Source organism: Protopterus annectens, chromosome 2.part2 (genome assembly GCF_019279795.1).
Source record: "Protopterus annectens isolate FY-2018-M chromosome 2.part2, PAN1.0, whole genome shotgun sequence".
Lineage (NCBI taxonomy): Eukaryota > Metazoa > Chordata > Ceratodontiformes > Protopteridae > Protopterus > Protopterus annectens.
This window is the reverse complement of record NC_056730.1, coordinates 176,530,350-176,545,740: the sequence shown is the minus strand read 5'-3', so window position 1 is coordinate 176,545,740 and position 15,391 is coordinate 176,530,350. Positions and strand designations below refer to the sequence as shown.

The window sequence follows — 15,391 nt, the reverse complement described above, 5'->3', positions numbered from 1 at the left end:
AAAGCCGAGGGGCAGCCAGCCTCTCTAAGCCCCGAGAGCCGACCCCACTCGGATCCGGCCTTGCGGATCGGAGTCGGAGCGAAACCGTCGGATCTGAGAGACCGGTGTGCTCCGACCTGGACGGAGCCGAAGACACACCAGCTCCCTCGGATCCGAGGCTCGGCCCTCGGCTCCGAGAGGTCGGGTCCGGCACCAAGCACTCAAGGGATGGGACGGATCCGAGGTGCGCCGACCCATCGGATCCGACCCACCCCTGGATCCAAATCTGCCCAGCGCCGACAGCTCCGAACCCGTGGTATGGGTCGGAGAAGGAGCCAAGGGGCGAAAAAAGGGGTCGAAGCCCCTCCCGGATGGGGGGGGGCTAGGAGCACTCCCATTTGCATTTGGGCCTGGATGAATTTCCTCATCATCCGGTCCATATCAGCTTCACTCATTGAAAATGTTGACCTAGTGGAGGCCACCGAAGCGGACCTAGAGAGCCGCCTCGGAGACCTCCTAGAAGGGCTAGCCTCCTCCTCCTCGGGTCCAGGAGAGAACCGAGGGGAGTGGAGCTGAGGAGGAGGAAAGCTAGAAGGCACAGGGGAGGCCCGCTTAGATGGAGGAGCCGAACTGGAAGTTTCGGCTCTTCGCTTGTGGTGCCTCTCCCTGTGCCTCTCCTTCTGTCTTTCCCTAGAGGATTCCTTCCCCTCCGGCAACTTAGAGGGAGGTTGAGTCCCAGCCGGAGGGGGAGAACCCACAGCAACAGGTTGCTGAGTGGAAGGGGCAGAGGCCGAAGCGGTATCTGGAGGTAAAAGACCCGCCAGCACCAACTTCGACCTCCGCTCCCTCAAAGCCCGGGGGTTGAACCCTGCACAAATGGTACAACCAGATGACAGGTGTTCAACCCCCAAGATGACTTGCAGTGTGGCCATCCGCTGGGGACAGCTTATGGCCACACTCGGTACATTTCGAGAACACAGCCTTATGGGCTTCAGACATCACAACCCTGAGGCCTAACACAAAACACACACAAACAAACTACGCAAAACCCGAGAAATTTAAATAAAAGAGAGAGGAAAGCCTAAACACACTCAACACTAACTATATCAAGAACTAAAATAAAGATTTTTAAAACTTTTTTTGTCAAAAAATAGTTTCTTATCTTCACCAACGCCAGGAGCTCTGGAATTCCGTAGCTACTTGAAAAGCGGCAAACGAAATCTGGGGTCAGTCAGGGCTTGGCAAGGGGTTATGGGTAAGAGGGAGGAGCTAGGAGCTCGGAGCCTAAGCTTTTGAATTGCCGGCTCGGATCCGAGGTCGGATCCGATACCCACAGGTTGCAGACGAATGAAGTCTGCCTACTTCAGATTCTGCCATTATGTTCTCATCTGAGGGAATGTAAACAGTCTGAATGGTGACCTGATACTGGATAGCTAGCTCCCAAACCTGAAGGGCTAACCTGCATAGGAGGCAAGATCTTGCCCCCCTTTGCTTGTTGACAAACCACATCACTGTGGTAGTCTCTGTGAGAATCTTGAGAGGCCCTGGAAAAAAAAGAAGAATGAAAAGCTGGAAGAGCCAGCAGAAGAGCTTTCATCCCTTTGATACTGATGTGGTCTTTCTTTTCAAAGTGACCAAAGGCTGTGTACCTTCAGAGGGCCGAAGGAGGCTCCCCCATCCCATCCCCGAAGCATCTGTGAAAAGTTCCTGAGTGGGGGTCGGAGATTGAAAAGGAAGCCCTGGGTTGAGGGACAACTGATGAATCCACCACTGAAGTTCCAGCTTGAGGCATGGAAGTACAGAAACTATAAAATTTAAAGGATGAAAATGTTGAAACTAAACTGACTTTAGAAACCACTGAAGCTTTCTCATGTGGAGCTTGGTTAGAGGGGGCATAGGAATGGTGGAATCCATGTATCCCAGAGCCCTCAGAAATTCTCTGGCTGAGACTGAAGCCAGAGGAAGAAGGAATTGAAAGAAAGCAATGAGATTTAAGGCCTTGGGAGGAGGCAGGGATACCAGCATTGGAACAGTCTGGATCCTTACAACCCAGAAAAATGTGATCCTGAGAAGGAGTCAGGATTGAATTCTGGAAATTTACAGGAAACCTCAGGCTTTGCAAGAGAGAAATGCAAAGTGTAGATGCTGAATTAAGATATCTTGAGAGGAGGCCTGAATAAGCATGTCGTCCAGGTAGGGAACACCTGCACCCCCTCTTAGCCTGCAGAATACAATCACAGGAATGAGGCATTTGGTGAAGACCCTTGGGACAGTAGAGAGACAAAAGGGCAAAGCAGAGAGCTGAAAATGTCAGGAAGCAACAGAGAAATGTAAAACTTCCAAAAAGGGGAAAAACGGGAATGTATAGATGGGCATCCTTGAAATCCAAGGAAACTAGAAAAGCCTGAGGAAGTAGCAATGGAAACCAGGTTTGAAGGGATATCATCCGAAAAGATGGGACCTTCAAAAAGGTGTGTAGCTGAGAAAGATCCAGAATGGGTCTCCAGGTTCCTTCTTTCCTGGAAACCAAGACCAAGAACATTCTGGAGAAACACCTATTCCCCCTCTGAGAAGCTGGAAGTTCCTGAATTGTTCCTTGAGCCAACAGGCCCTGAAGCACCTCTGGAAAAGAGGCAGTTGTTTCTGAGGAATGCCCAAAAAGAGGGAAAGAAATTTCCAAGCCATGTAATAACCCCGGCAAATTATGGAAAGAACCCAGCAGTCTTGGATGATTTTTACCCAAACAGGAAGGGACAGGGAAAGATGCAGAGAAAGTGGAATGTGACTGAGAAGAACTGGATAGCAGACGGCACCTGGTTTGTCAGGAAAAGGAGGCTTCTAAGTATAAAGAGTATGAACAGCCTTAGCAAGGGGAGCCCTTCTACCACCCTTCTTACCTTTGGGGAAGGCGAGACTGTCTATGAACAAAGGCAGGCTTATTAAGATAATTCCTCTGAAGCTTGAGCACAGGGGAAACAAAAATATAATTCAACTCCTGTAAGGCCTTGCCCTTTTCTTGCAGGGACTGAAACAACTCTACAGCAGCATCAAACAAATGCTGCTTATCCGGAGGAGCATCCATCAGTTTAGCCTTGATATCATCATGTAAAGGCTGAAACATGAGCCAGGAATATTCCTTCAAAACAGATCCAAAAGCAGCAGCCCTAGATGCATTTAATGGGATGGTGAGCTACTTGGGAGGAGGTCCCAAGCAAAGCATGAGCAGAGGCCTTCCCCTCAGAATCAGGGAGATCAAAACTAGACTGACAGGCTTGACAGAGAAAAGCCAACACGTACCTAGTCATGTGCAGCTGACAGTTAATAGCTCTAAAGGTTAGGGTAGCAGAAGTATACACTTCTTAACTAGTCTCTCCATGGTCCTGCTATCCTTATCAAAAGACAGCAATTTAGTGGAAAACAAAATCTGGAAAGCTTAGCAGAAGCTACTGACACCACAGAGGGGTCAGCAGAGGGACACTTAGAAAGAAACCTGCAGTCCTCAGGCACTGTATAAAACCCAGTGCCTTTCAGGTTTTGGGGATCAGGGGGTTGGGAGTCAGGCACCAGAGAAGCAGTGGAAAGGGTATCCAGCAAGGCTGCAAAAACAGGAGGAAGAGCAGAGGAGACTCTATTTGAAGATCATAGTACCTCTTCTGAACACCAGACACCTGAGCACAGTCCCATTTGAAAAATTCCATTATTCTGGAAAAAGTATCAACAAAAGAAATCTCCACAAAAGGAGAATCGGGACCAATAGACCCCTCTTCCACAGAACTATACTCAAGTGGTGAAGGAATCTGGGAGAAATAAGTGAGGGACTCTGTCAGAATAAACAGCATCCTTCTCAGAAGAATCCTGCTCCCTGGGTCTCTTAACAGGGGTAGAAGGGGGAGCAGGAACAGAAACACTCTGTGGAGGCTTGAGAGCCATAAGGCAACAGGACTTGAGCGAAGTGTTGCCATACATTCTCAGGATCTTTAGGAGCAGATAAAATATGTTTAGCTTTCTGCTTCTTTTTTGAGTGGGAAATCAACCTTAAAAAAGTTTGGAAGCTCAAACCCCTGACAGCACTCAATAATGGTAGTCAAAACCTCTTCCCTTACTAAAATTTAGGCTCTTCAGTAATACAACCATGGACTGGAACACATCTGAATTTCTGAAGAAGTGTCTGCTACATACTGATGATAGCGCCAAAATTAATAAATTGTTATACTACTTTAACACTGCAGTGAGGTTTTCCGTGTGTTCCAACCCGTGGTTGTTGTAATTTTGAGTTTTCTTTGTTTTGGTTCTTGGTTTGTGAGTATGCCCTTCAGTAATACCCAGCTGCAGTTTCCCCTGTACATCTGCAAAACTTCCATGGACTTGTGTGGTGTTGAGTCCATACCGGCCTCCAAAGCGATCATGTTAGATAAATCCCAAAAAGAAAAAAGATGATCCCCCAGGCTTTCACCAGCCTCAATAGAGATGTCTGGTGGAGGTGGTACAGCTGAAGAATCATCTCAGGCTTTCTTGGCCTTTTTCTTCGCAATTGTCTCCGGGAAGATCCTTCCATGGTATCCTTTGCCAACAATTTAAGAAGTTGGTTCTTAAGGTAAACTGCAAATGAAGAAAGCCAACTCTGCAATGTCTTAGGTACAAAAGACTGACAAATCTCACAAGACATATGGTCGTGGGAAGCGCCTAAACAGAACAAGCACTGCTTGTGACAATCTTTATGGGGAATCTCTCTCCTGCACTGAAATTTCCCCTTTCTAGATTACATGGAACCAAGCAACCAGTAAACAAAGCAAATGTACGGCGATAAAACCAAAAAACCCAAGGGAGGACTCGTCTAAAAGCAGAAGGAACCAACAGACAAATATTCAGACCGACAATCGAAGATGCCATTCTGACTGATGGCAAAGACATTCTGAGGATGGTATGGCCAGATGTCACCTTTATGCCCTACACCATGCACTAGGATCATACCGTGTAACATATGGTGTACCCTTTACTACTAACCGTCTGGCTGCCTTTGGCTCCTAGGAGATCCCTATTGTAAAGAATACTGCAAAAGTGATATGGAAGGCCATCACAAATAGCTAATCCCAACTTGTGAGGAAATAAAGTCAAGATTTATTTCATAAAAACTATATTTTTTAATCGTGACAAATGTGGGGAGAAACACAAACTGGTCTAGGCACTATGACAGTGGCTGTATTATAAATTCTAAATCTGCGTCGGGTGAGTTTGCAATAGCCTTCACAGAAAGGTTTTATGCAAAGCAGCTCATGCCAAAACTAATCTTGTTTTGGAAATGAATTCCAGAAATAATAAATCCTGACCATCCACAACCCATAGCTCTCAACCCTTCCTTCTCCAAAATGAGGAACAATAGCTCTCATAATGTGGAACAAATGGGGGAAAATGTGGAACACATACTAAAGGCTTAAGTTACTAACAACTTCAGCTAGGAAGGTCATAGGATGTTTAAAGTATGCTGGTTTTACTTAGAAAGACGATCTTTAAAGGAATTAATATGATTAATTTCTATATACCATGGATTTCACTTAAAAAGATTTCCTAACACTGAATGTCTTGCAGACCCTTTCAATGTGGAACTTTGCGGAACATGAACTTTTTAAGACCCCAAATGAGGTACGTTCCTCGTAATGAGGTACACTTGAGAGGTATAACCCCTTTTTCCCATTGTTGCACATGGGGTCAGGGTACACTGTCACTTCAACAGTGACAGTCATGTAGAGCCAAGTGGCTAGCCCCTGGAGAGGTAGTTCTTTCACACGCAGTCACACGCTCACTCAGCCCCTGCGGCCAATTTAGTGTCCAATCCACGAACTGCAGGTCCTTGGAATGTGGGAAGAAACCGGAGCAAACCCACACGAACACAGGGGGGATGCAGACTCCACGTTGAAGGCACCCCAGCCAATAATCGAACAAGGGAACCTCTTGTTATGAGGCGACAACACTGTCAGCAAGTTACCATCCTGTACAAAAGTAGTTAATATATTATCCTGTACAACATAAATAAGTAAATAAAATATTTAAAGTGTCGTGTAAAACCGCCAACAAATATGCTGAAAAACATCAGGGCTCACGTACACAGGTTATGAAGGACTGAAACAGGAGCTTGCATCAGGTGGATATGGAGACAATGAATTATCATAGTAATGACACGTTCGTACAGTTACATTAGTCTTATACACTACAAAACTGGTGAGAAAAAACAGCGCGTTCCTCCAACAGTTGCAATTAAGGTCTGCTGCGTGCGTCCGTTAACCGAAAAAACAAATCCACCAACACACTGATGACGGTTAAGTTGGGTTGGTAATTACAGTGGGAATAATGGAGTCTGGTTAAAACGATACTTGAAGTGGTGATCGTACTTCCTTGGAAACATTAAACAGATTAGTTAATTTTCACTCCCGGCATTGCTGTCATTTTGTGTCATGGCGGTGAAGCCGGGGATATGCGGAGAAATCGCGCTTGTTGCATTCATCACTAGAAAACTTAAATATATATATATATATATATATATATATATATATATATACACACACGTCAGTCGTTCCGTCTGTCTAAGTTCTGGCTATAACTGCTGTAAGCCTGAAAACATGAGAGAGATCCCCAATCAAATCCAACACTGTCTGCGATTCTGAGCTAAGGTGGATCCGAATATCTGTCACATTATATGGCGTCCACGGAGAGCTGATTAAAATGGTAAAAAAAAAAAAAAAAACGTACAGTACATGATAGATCGGCCAGCTATTAATTTTGATAGTCTTACCGCAGGCGACCTTTGTCAGGTTATGAAGCGACAGATATCTGTAAACACCTCTTTTTGCGGGAGTGTCTGTGTGGATATAGCTGCCATGACAAAAAAAAACATGAAAAATGATAACTGCCCTCAGATTTTACGCTTGGATAAAATATTTAATTTGCATCTGAAACACCTTAACAAATTACACAAAATAACAGAAACAAATGGTGTTCTATAAACGTGGTATTTTGTTTTAGCACAAAAAGTGAAATGCAGTCCTCGCTGAAGTACTATTATCCCATCTAAAAATACACAACAGAAAAAAAAACGTGTTTCTGCATTACACATTTCACCCGGTAACACAATAAAAACAATAAATTCAACAACATCCTCCACTGAAAGGGTCACACTATCCACAAAGAAACGGTTATGCTAGGTGATGTTAGTAGATCGGCCTCTAACCAATTCCACCACCCCACCTGTGCAATAATCTTACATGGCTTTTCCCAAATAATCATTCAACACCACCAAGTACAACAAAAATAATACCAAATAATCCATACTAGGCTGTATTCTTGCAGATTAACAAGTCATCTTTATTGTCTACCAATATTAATTGCCCACCTTCCAACATTTGCAGTAAGGGTGAGACAACTGCTACTAAAACATTTAATTTGTAATCACATATGCAGTACCTCCTACTTTAATCAAGAAACCTTTGTCTCTAACCTCACACGCTTGTAATTGGAATTCACTAAAAAAAATATGCTTTATTCTATTTTAACAGAACTTTCCTAAGCCTACCAAATGAGCTCGTACCTGTGTCAAGTCAAACAACTCTAATTCGTACCTTTCAACCAAGGGAGCCCAGCGCCCGCAGGGTTTTTTGCAGGGGGGGGGGGGCAGAGCCCCGCCCACACCGCTCCACCCCCTCCGCCCCAGCAGTTCACGCCCCCGCCCACACAGCAATTCCAGTGTCCCATTACTTGGCTATTTCTCCCCATGTGTCATAGACACTGTTATCTCTTTGTGCATACTGTTTTATGCTTTACTTCTACAATGATTACAGATATTTGGATTTCATTTACAACTTTTATTTCAAATGTTATAGCACAAACACTGATAGACATTTACTAAACCTAAACAAAGCAATAGTCTTTCAATGAAAACAGACTTGACATTAAAACTTCTCTATTTTATTTATTTATTTGCAGTTGTTTAACCAGGATAGTCCATTGGGCCTAAAGAACCCGTTTTCAATGGAGTCCTGGAGAGAAAAGCTCCACATACAGATTATAAAAAGATTATATTACACATACAGATTATACAAAGATTATGTTACACACATAGTTTACATGAGGATTATAGAGAAAAACATTGTAGAAATTTCGGTTATAAGTTAGACCAAAAAATATCAAACAAGTAATACAGGCAAAAATACCAAAAGAGTAGTTATTTATTTTTTTTTTTTTAAGAATTCCTGGGTACAAATAAGGAGTTGTATGCTAGAAGCAAGCATGCATTTGCTAGCTAGGATTTGAGAAAAGGAAAGAGGAAAAAGTGTTGGGAGTAGAGAGTAGGTTATGAGGGATGTGAACAGGAGCATTCCCATGAGGATGTTAGATGAGAGTGTAGTGATTTTTTAAAGTATGGCAGGCTAGCAATTGTACGAATGAAGGGGGGAAGGGAGTTCCATAGGCGTGCTAGTGAGAAGGACAGGAGGTTTTGTCCTGGAGGGTGTAGGGGTCTGTAAACTTCTATGAGGTTTTGATTGTTAGATCTTAGAAGTCTTTGAGTTTGATGCATTTTGAAGGTAGATGAGAGAGAGGGACAGAGGGATGGCTGGAAAATGAGTTTATGTGCATAGGTGAGCTGAGTGTAGAAGAGGTAGTTGGGAAGCTCTAGCCAGCTGAGTTTATGGAGAGGTTCACAGTGATGGATAGATGATTTGTTACTGGTGGCGAATCTGGCTATTTTATTGTAACAAGAAGACAGTTTGGTTTTCAGAGAAGATTGTAGGTTTGTTAGAAGAGGGGCACCATAGAGAAGGGAGGGAAGGAGAAATGTGGTAGAGAGAGTAATTTTGGTAGTTGAGGTGAGGAACCGATTGTGACGGTAGAGCATGCCCAGTTTTTGGTGTTTTTTTTTTATATTTAGTAGTAGGTGGGAGATGAATTTGAGCTTGTCATCAATTTGGACCCCTAGTAGTTTGGCTTCAGATACCAGCTCAAGATATGTGTTATTTTGGCTGGTGATGGAGAATAAATTTCTATCAAGGTTATTAGTTTTGGAGGGGGGAAATATCATAAGTTTAGTTTTAGCAGCATTGAGAGCAAGATGGTTGTCTTTCATCCATTGTTCTGTGGTGGAGAAGACATCTTGAGTAAGTTTTAGAAGAGTTGGGATGGATGAGGCAGTGCAGATGATTGTGGAGTCATCCGCATATTGAATAATATTTGCAAAGGGGATAGAGTGGGAAAAGTCATTAATGAAAATATTGAAGAGGAGGGGGCCCAAAATAGAACCTTGTGGGACACCTGTGGGGGTATTGAGGAAGGAGGAGGTGGCTCTTTTCCACTTGACGGCTTGTTGCCTATTGGAGAGATAGCTAGTAAACCAACAGAGGGAAGAGGGAGAAAGGTTTAGGTTAGATAGCTTAGTAAGAAGTAGGTTATGAGAGATAGTGTCGAAGGCCTTAGAGAGATCGAGTAGGATGGTAGATACAGTGAAGCCAGAATCTGTAGCTTTATTCACAGTTTCAAGGAAGGATAGGAGGGCAGTCATAGTACTATGATGGGGTCTAAATCTGTGTTGTGTAGGAGTTAATAGATTGTTGTCCAGGAGATAGGGAAGGAGTTGAAGACTCCTTTGAAACCCACATTCACTGAAACAACATTGAAACCCACATTCAAAGAAAATGCTTCTGGCCACTGGCAGGGTAAGTTTACCTTTGGGCTGTTTTCAAATCATAGGCACCTTGTACACATTTTTAGAACCATGCAAAAGTTCTTTGATTCACCTTCCTGACTCTATTAATCATGCTATATAATAATTGAATTATATCCCTTCTATAATACAGCACCACTTGTTAGAGTGTGTTTTAAATTTATAGTTCTGAACATTTTTCCTTTAAAGCAATGAAACAAATAATTTGAACCAATAATGACAACCTACCCAATTCAGAACATTTCAACCATAAAGGGCCACTCAAACTTCTGTCATACAATCCACCAATATCAATCAATATGCAGAATCTCTGCAGAAGTAAAAGTCATCTGAATAATTCCACATTAAAGGGGCACTATCTCATTTCAAAGATCAGTTGTTTGCTAGAGTGCTTTGTTTACATTTTAGTGCTGTGTAAGTCACAGTCACACGCTCACTGAGAGGCAGGATTTTCACACAAGCTCTTTAGCATACTGCAGGTCAGATTTCACAAACTTCAGTGGGAGATGGTCATTCTCTGCAAGCTTTATAGTTTGTCCTTTTGTTTTTATCTTCCCCCACCCATAGGCTACTACATTAGCTGACTGACTAGTTTAGCCTCATCCAGAGATACAGTCCAGTCATACTCAGATCTGCAGCCTTTTGTAGCAGTGAAATTACATCTCCTTAACTTTGTTTCAGTCTCTTTGGCTGTTACTTCATCCCATTTCATATCTTGTACCTTTGAACTTCTTATCCTTTCTTTTACTTCCTCTATCCATTTAGTGTTTTTGTTATGTTCCACAGGATCTTCATAGATACTTCTCCAAAATGTATCTATTTCTTCTTTTTTGGGCGGTCTTTCAATTCCTTTTACCTTGTTTCCTCATTCTCTATAAAACTTTTTGGAGTGATCAATACATTGCTTATTATGTACTTTTCCTTTATTTGTCTGTGTATCTTAGTTTTTCTACCTGTGCTGATATTTTTAGTTTATTATTTGCAATAGTGCATGATAGACCCTAATCTGTTATAATATTGTGCATTTCTTTTTTCACGTCTATCTTTCTGAGTATTTTTGTTGATCTGTTCCCTCTTCTGTATTATTCTAACAGTGACACTTCCTGTCTTAACTGCTTTATAGCTTTCTCTATTCAATATTTTCATAATGGTATTCAATTTCTCACCTTCCTTTCCCTTACTACCCTGTCTTATTGTGGTAGAATTTTATCTATTGTTAATTTAGCTGCACAGTAATATATCCTGTTTACTTCTGTTATATTACATAGATCTCTATGACAGTCTTAATTACTGCATTGATTTGTAAAACTTCTGACTTTTTGGGTTTTGTTGACCTACTTCAGTCTATTTCTTTCACTGATCTTAATATATCTCTCTATCTCAATTAAATAAAACAACTCTTCTCTTAGCTCATTTTCTTCTAAACTGAGGACACATTTTTTTGTTCTCCATTTTCTGCAGGCATTCTTCTGTAGACAGTTCTAGAGCATCTTCCTGTGACACATTTTTTTCAATTTCATCCTGTGTCATCCATTGCTCTGTCATATGGGAACTCACTGACCTATCACTCCTCAACGTTGACTGCTCCAGAATTGTCACAGTTTCCTGTTCCTTCCCTTGCTGTCCAACTTCAAGTGAACATTTATACTGTTTTCCAGTGGAAGGCTCCAAAATATCTTCATATGACAACTGACTGGTTGCTTCCCATTCCACTGGTTTCTCCTTAGTTTGAATGTCTGTTGCTCTTCCGGCTGTGGTGTTTTCTGAGTTAATTTTGAATCCTTCACTTCACAGGCACTCCATAACCTCAGTTTCTATTTATTTAACTTCTCCATTACTAATCTTCTTTCCTGCATATCTCTTTGTCTCCTTATATTTTGTATTGTAAAGTTTTCCATGTCTGGATTCCTTTGCCTGTATTTCTCTTCACATATCTTTGGTGCTGTTCTTTTTGTATTAATTAGTTTTGCTTTCTCCTTTGCATAAATATTACACCGTATTAAATCTCATTTTCTTTCCCATGTCCATATTTCTTCTTCAGATGTCTCCTGATCCTCCTGTTTCTCTTTAGTTTGGAAATTTGTTCCATCATGCTGTGATGTAACCTGTGTTAGACCTTCTACACCAAATCCTTCACTTCGCAGGCACTCCATAACTTCAGCTTCTATTTTTTAACTTCCACTTTACTAATCTTCTTTTCTACATTCCCTATTTGTGATATTATTTTCTTTATTGTGAAACTTTCCATATCTGGATGCCTTTGCCTATATTTTTCTTTGAATATCTTTGAGGCTGCCTTTTTGTATTGATTAATTTGGCTTTAGTTTTTGCATAAATATTGCACCATATCAAATCTCTCATTCTTTCCCATGTTCATATTTCTTTTTTTATACTTTTCAAAAATCTTTAGGTTTTGTTGTTTATATTTTTGCACTTCCTCAGATGCTTCTTTTTCCAAACAGATCAAAGTGTCTTAGTCTATATAATGTTTTTCACAAATCTGTTGTATTAATGAACAAAAACATTTATTTGAGGCTTCTGACAGTTTTTCTTGAGGAAGTATTTGTCTTTCCTCTAATTTCTCTCTTAATCATTTTGTATATCTTGTGTCTGGAAATTCCTAGCTTTTTGCATAATAGTAACAATACATAATTTATTTCTTATCCTCAATAGTCCACTCTATCATTTTTATGGCTCTTCTTTGGTCCATCAGTTTTTGTGATTTTTGAGGACTGCTAACTACTTCTACAGTGAGGGACCATCCTCCCCTGGGCCTGGCCTAGCCCCATTATGTTTGTTACATCTGTTAGATGTCCTCAAAAAAATCATTGAAGGAATGCATGACAACAACACTATCATCTTCTTGAATTTGACAAGCCCAAGGCATTTTACACAAATACACACTGAGGTATTCACTCAGCACTGTCAGAAGCGGCCATATACAGCTATATCACCAAGTGGGTAGATCAGTGTATCACATTCATGGCATCTAAATATACTGACATGTGTGAAGTGACCTATATCTCAGGTCCAGATCTGTACATCAGGGCTGTCTGCTAGGCTCTTTCCTGTCCATTAAAGTAATGGACATCACAAATGACATAGACATCCAGTGTCCAAATAGCTGCCTGAAGGACTACAGATTATGAGAATCATTGATGCCAGCTGTGATATTAGTATAATACAGACAGTATCAACACCCACCAAAGATTGTTGCTACAGCCATGACAACACATACAATGTCAAAACATGGGGGGGGGGGTTGTTAAAACAAAAACACAACTTAAGTATGATGTGGATATCACACCCTATAATCAGACCAATAGATATGTTACCTGTGTCCTTGGGTAGATGGTAAGTGGGACATCCACCAGCATGTGGTCACAGTGCTGACTACTCTTTTGTACTATTTTGTATATAACACAAGTACTGAGTATGTGAAGGACATCCACATCAGAGGCCATAATACCTCCATAGTTCCCAGCCTTCATCACACCAATAACCAAGTTCAATGCACCCTTCTTTATGTACCTCTTTACATATATTCCACTGATGTGGAACTGAAGTGTACCACCTTTGTCACAGTGAGCTGTCACACAGCTTATTGGCCATACCTAGGTTATTCTTTTTGTGGCATAAACATTACTGTCTGTTGGTACAGAATTCCCATCAAGTTGTTACACCAGATGCATGTGTGCTAGCTGTTCTGGTGATGCAAATGGTACATACATAGGTGTTTGACAACACTGATGGCATGGATAACATTCATGACAGTGTGGATTGTGCTATCGATATATATATATATATATATATATATATATATATATATATATATGTGTGTGTGTGTGTGTGTGTGTGTGTGTGTGTATAGATATAGATATATATGCAGACCAGTTAACTAGCCTGTATTGATCATAATGTTGCATACAGATATAGCGGTGTTCCTTCTAACACCTCCAGCAGATGTTACGGTGCAAGGACAGCGTGAGTGATTACCCTCAGTGTGGACTTATCATAATAGTTATACAGATGATCCCTGATAGATGTCCTCTGCATTATTTATGTAAGGATGATTGTCTCATACAGGCATCCTCCGCATTTTTATGTCATCTTATGTGACAGTCACATAATACACATTTTCACTGTGCAGTCCCTACTGTACTATATTGATATGTGATTGTTGTGGCTGCTATAGCCATTTCCCATTGACATGCCTTCATCTGCTGTACATTAGTTTGTTTCACCTGCTTTCCCTGTGTTCATTCCTACAAACCCATCTGTGTGTCCCTATTCAATAAACACACTTCCCCTAAGTGTTTATGTTATATAGCAGTCCATGTACCCTTACAGATGATTTGCGCATCTTCAGTACAGAATGCCAGGAATGGGATTACACAATACTCTGCACTGTAGATACACTGTCCTGTACTGTGTTTGGACCATATACTTAAAATTAATGCCTCGCAACTGCCTGGATTTTCTCAGAATGTCCAGATGTGCTCCTTATCAAATTTGCGGCTTTCTGCCATATCGGTGGGTTGATCTCAGGACTGATGTGACTCAACAATTACATACATTTGTATTTGAATTCAAATCCTTCAGAACATGTATATTAACATTAATTATTCTACCAAATTTTTATAAGGCAAATAGGTAAAATATGTCCCTATTTCCGGATCATTGCTCCCCCCATTATGTTGACCTTTGTCCAAACATCTTGCACTAAGAGATTAAGTGCCATCTGTGAAGCCCTGGTGATCATTGTGGTATTCCTCTCAAAACTGCAGCTCTTCAGTGCTCTGATTTAAACAGGAGTGCTATCCATCTTCGCTTACATAGTTTATGTTGCCGGCCACGAAACCTTACTTATTTACCTTTAAATGCAGTGTGTGGCAGGAATATGCAATGAACACTGCTGCTCACCACGCACATATCTAAACCCCATGTAGGCTTCACGGGAAGCCTACATGGAGTTTATTGAATTCCACTGATTGAATATATGAATTTATAAAATTGCAAATTAAAAGTAGTGTGCTGTTGTTCAATTAAAACATATTTGAGAAATTACTTTGCACCAGACTTACAATTCCCATATGTCATTCTTTTACTGTGGAGCCCAAGGGAGAGTCTATCTTTGATGGCTTGATGCAGGCTCACTATAACAAAGTCTTGGTAGCAAACAATAACTCATTTAAAAACAAATTTGAACATGGCATCAGTGACAAATATGAGGCTAGCATTGCTTCCGGACTCAAAATGGCTAGACATTTTCTATTCCTCCATGTGTATGTGTGTGTGTGTGTGTGTGTGTGTGTGTGTGTGTGTGTGTGTGTGTGTGTGTGTGTGTGTGTGTGTAATAGATATACATAAACACTGTATGAGTTTTGTGATTGTTTCCAAGGCTGAAGCTCTAGCCTTTCTGTATGCTAAATAGAAGAGGCATGATTTCTCTGCTAATATGGGACTATTTATCAACTGTGACCACAGTAGCAGCCAGGGCTATTTAGTGACGGTGAACACAAACTTGGGCAATCTGGTTTTGAAGCCATCAAAACTGCTAGACTGGAAGAGGATAACATCAGCTTCCATTACCTTACCAGTACAGTATACTTGCCACTTAAAAAAATCTCTAAGTGAGAACCAGTCATGGGAGGCTGATATCTTGTCAGCCATCAGCTTTTTTTCTGCTTAAACTTAACCTCCCAA

At 41.3% G+C, this 15,391-nt stretch overlaps 1 protein-coding gene across 3 annotated transcripts in view; it reads right to left on the bottom strand.

Annotated features, from left to right (window-relative positions):
- LOC122795588 (apolipoprotein L3-like) overlaps positions 1 to 6,813 on the bottom strand; it is a 353,437-nt gene extending 346,624 nt beyond the window's left edge. For 2 of the 3 annotated variants that reach the window (XM_044063839.1, XM_044063840.1), the window contains exon 1: positions 6,767 to 6,813. The gene's annotated coding sequence lies outside the window, so the exon portion shown is untranslated. The remainder of the gene's footprint in view (positions 1 to 6,766) is intronic. The other variant, XM_044063838.1, reaches the window with a different exon arrangement.
- Between the last annotated feature and the right edge of the window lie 8,578 nt (positions 6,814 to 15,391).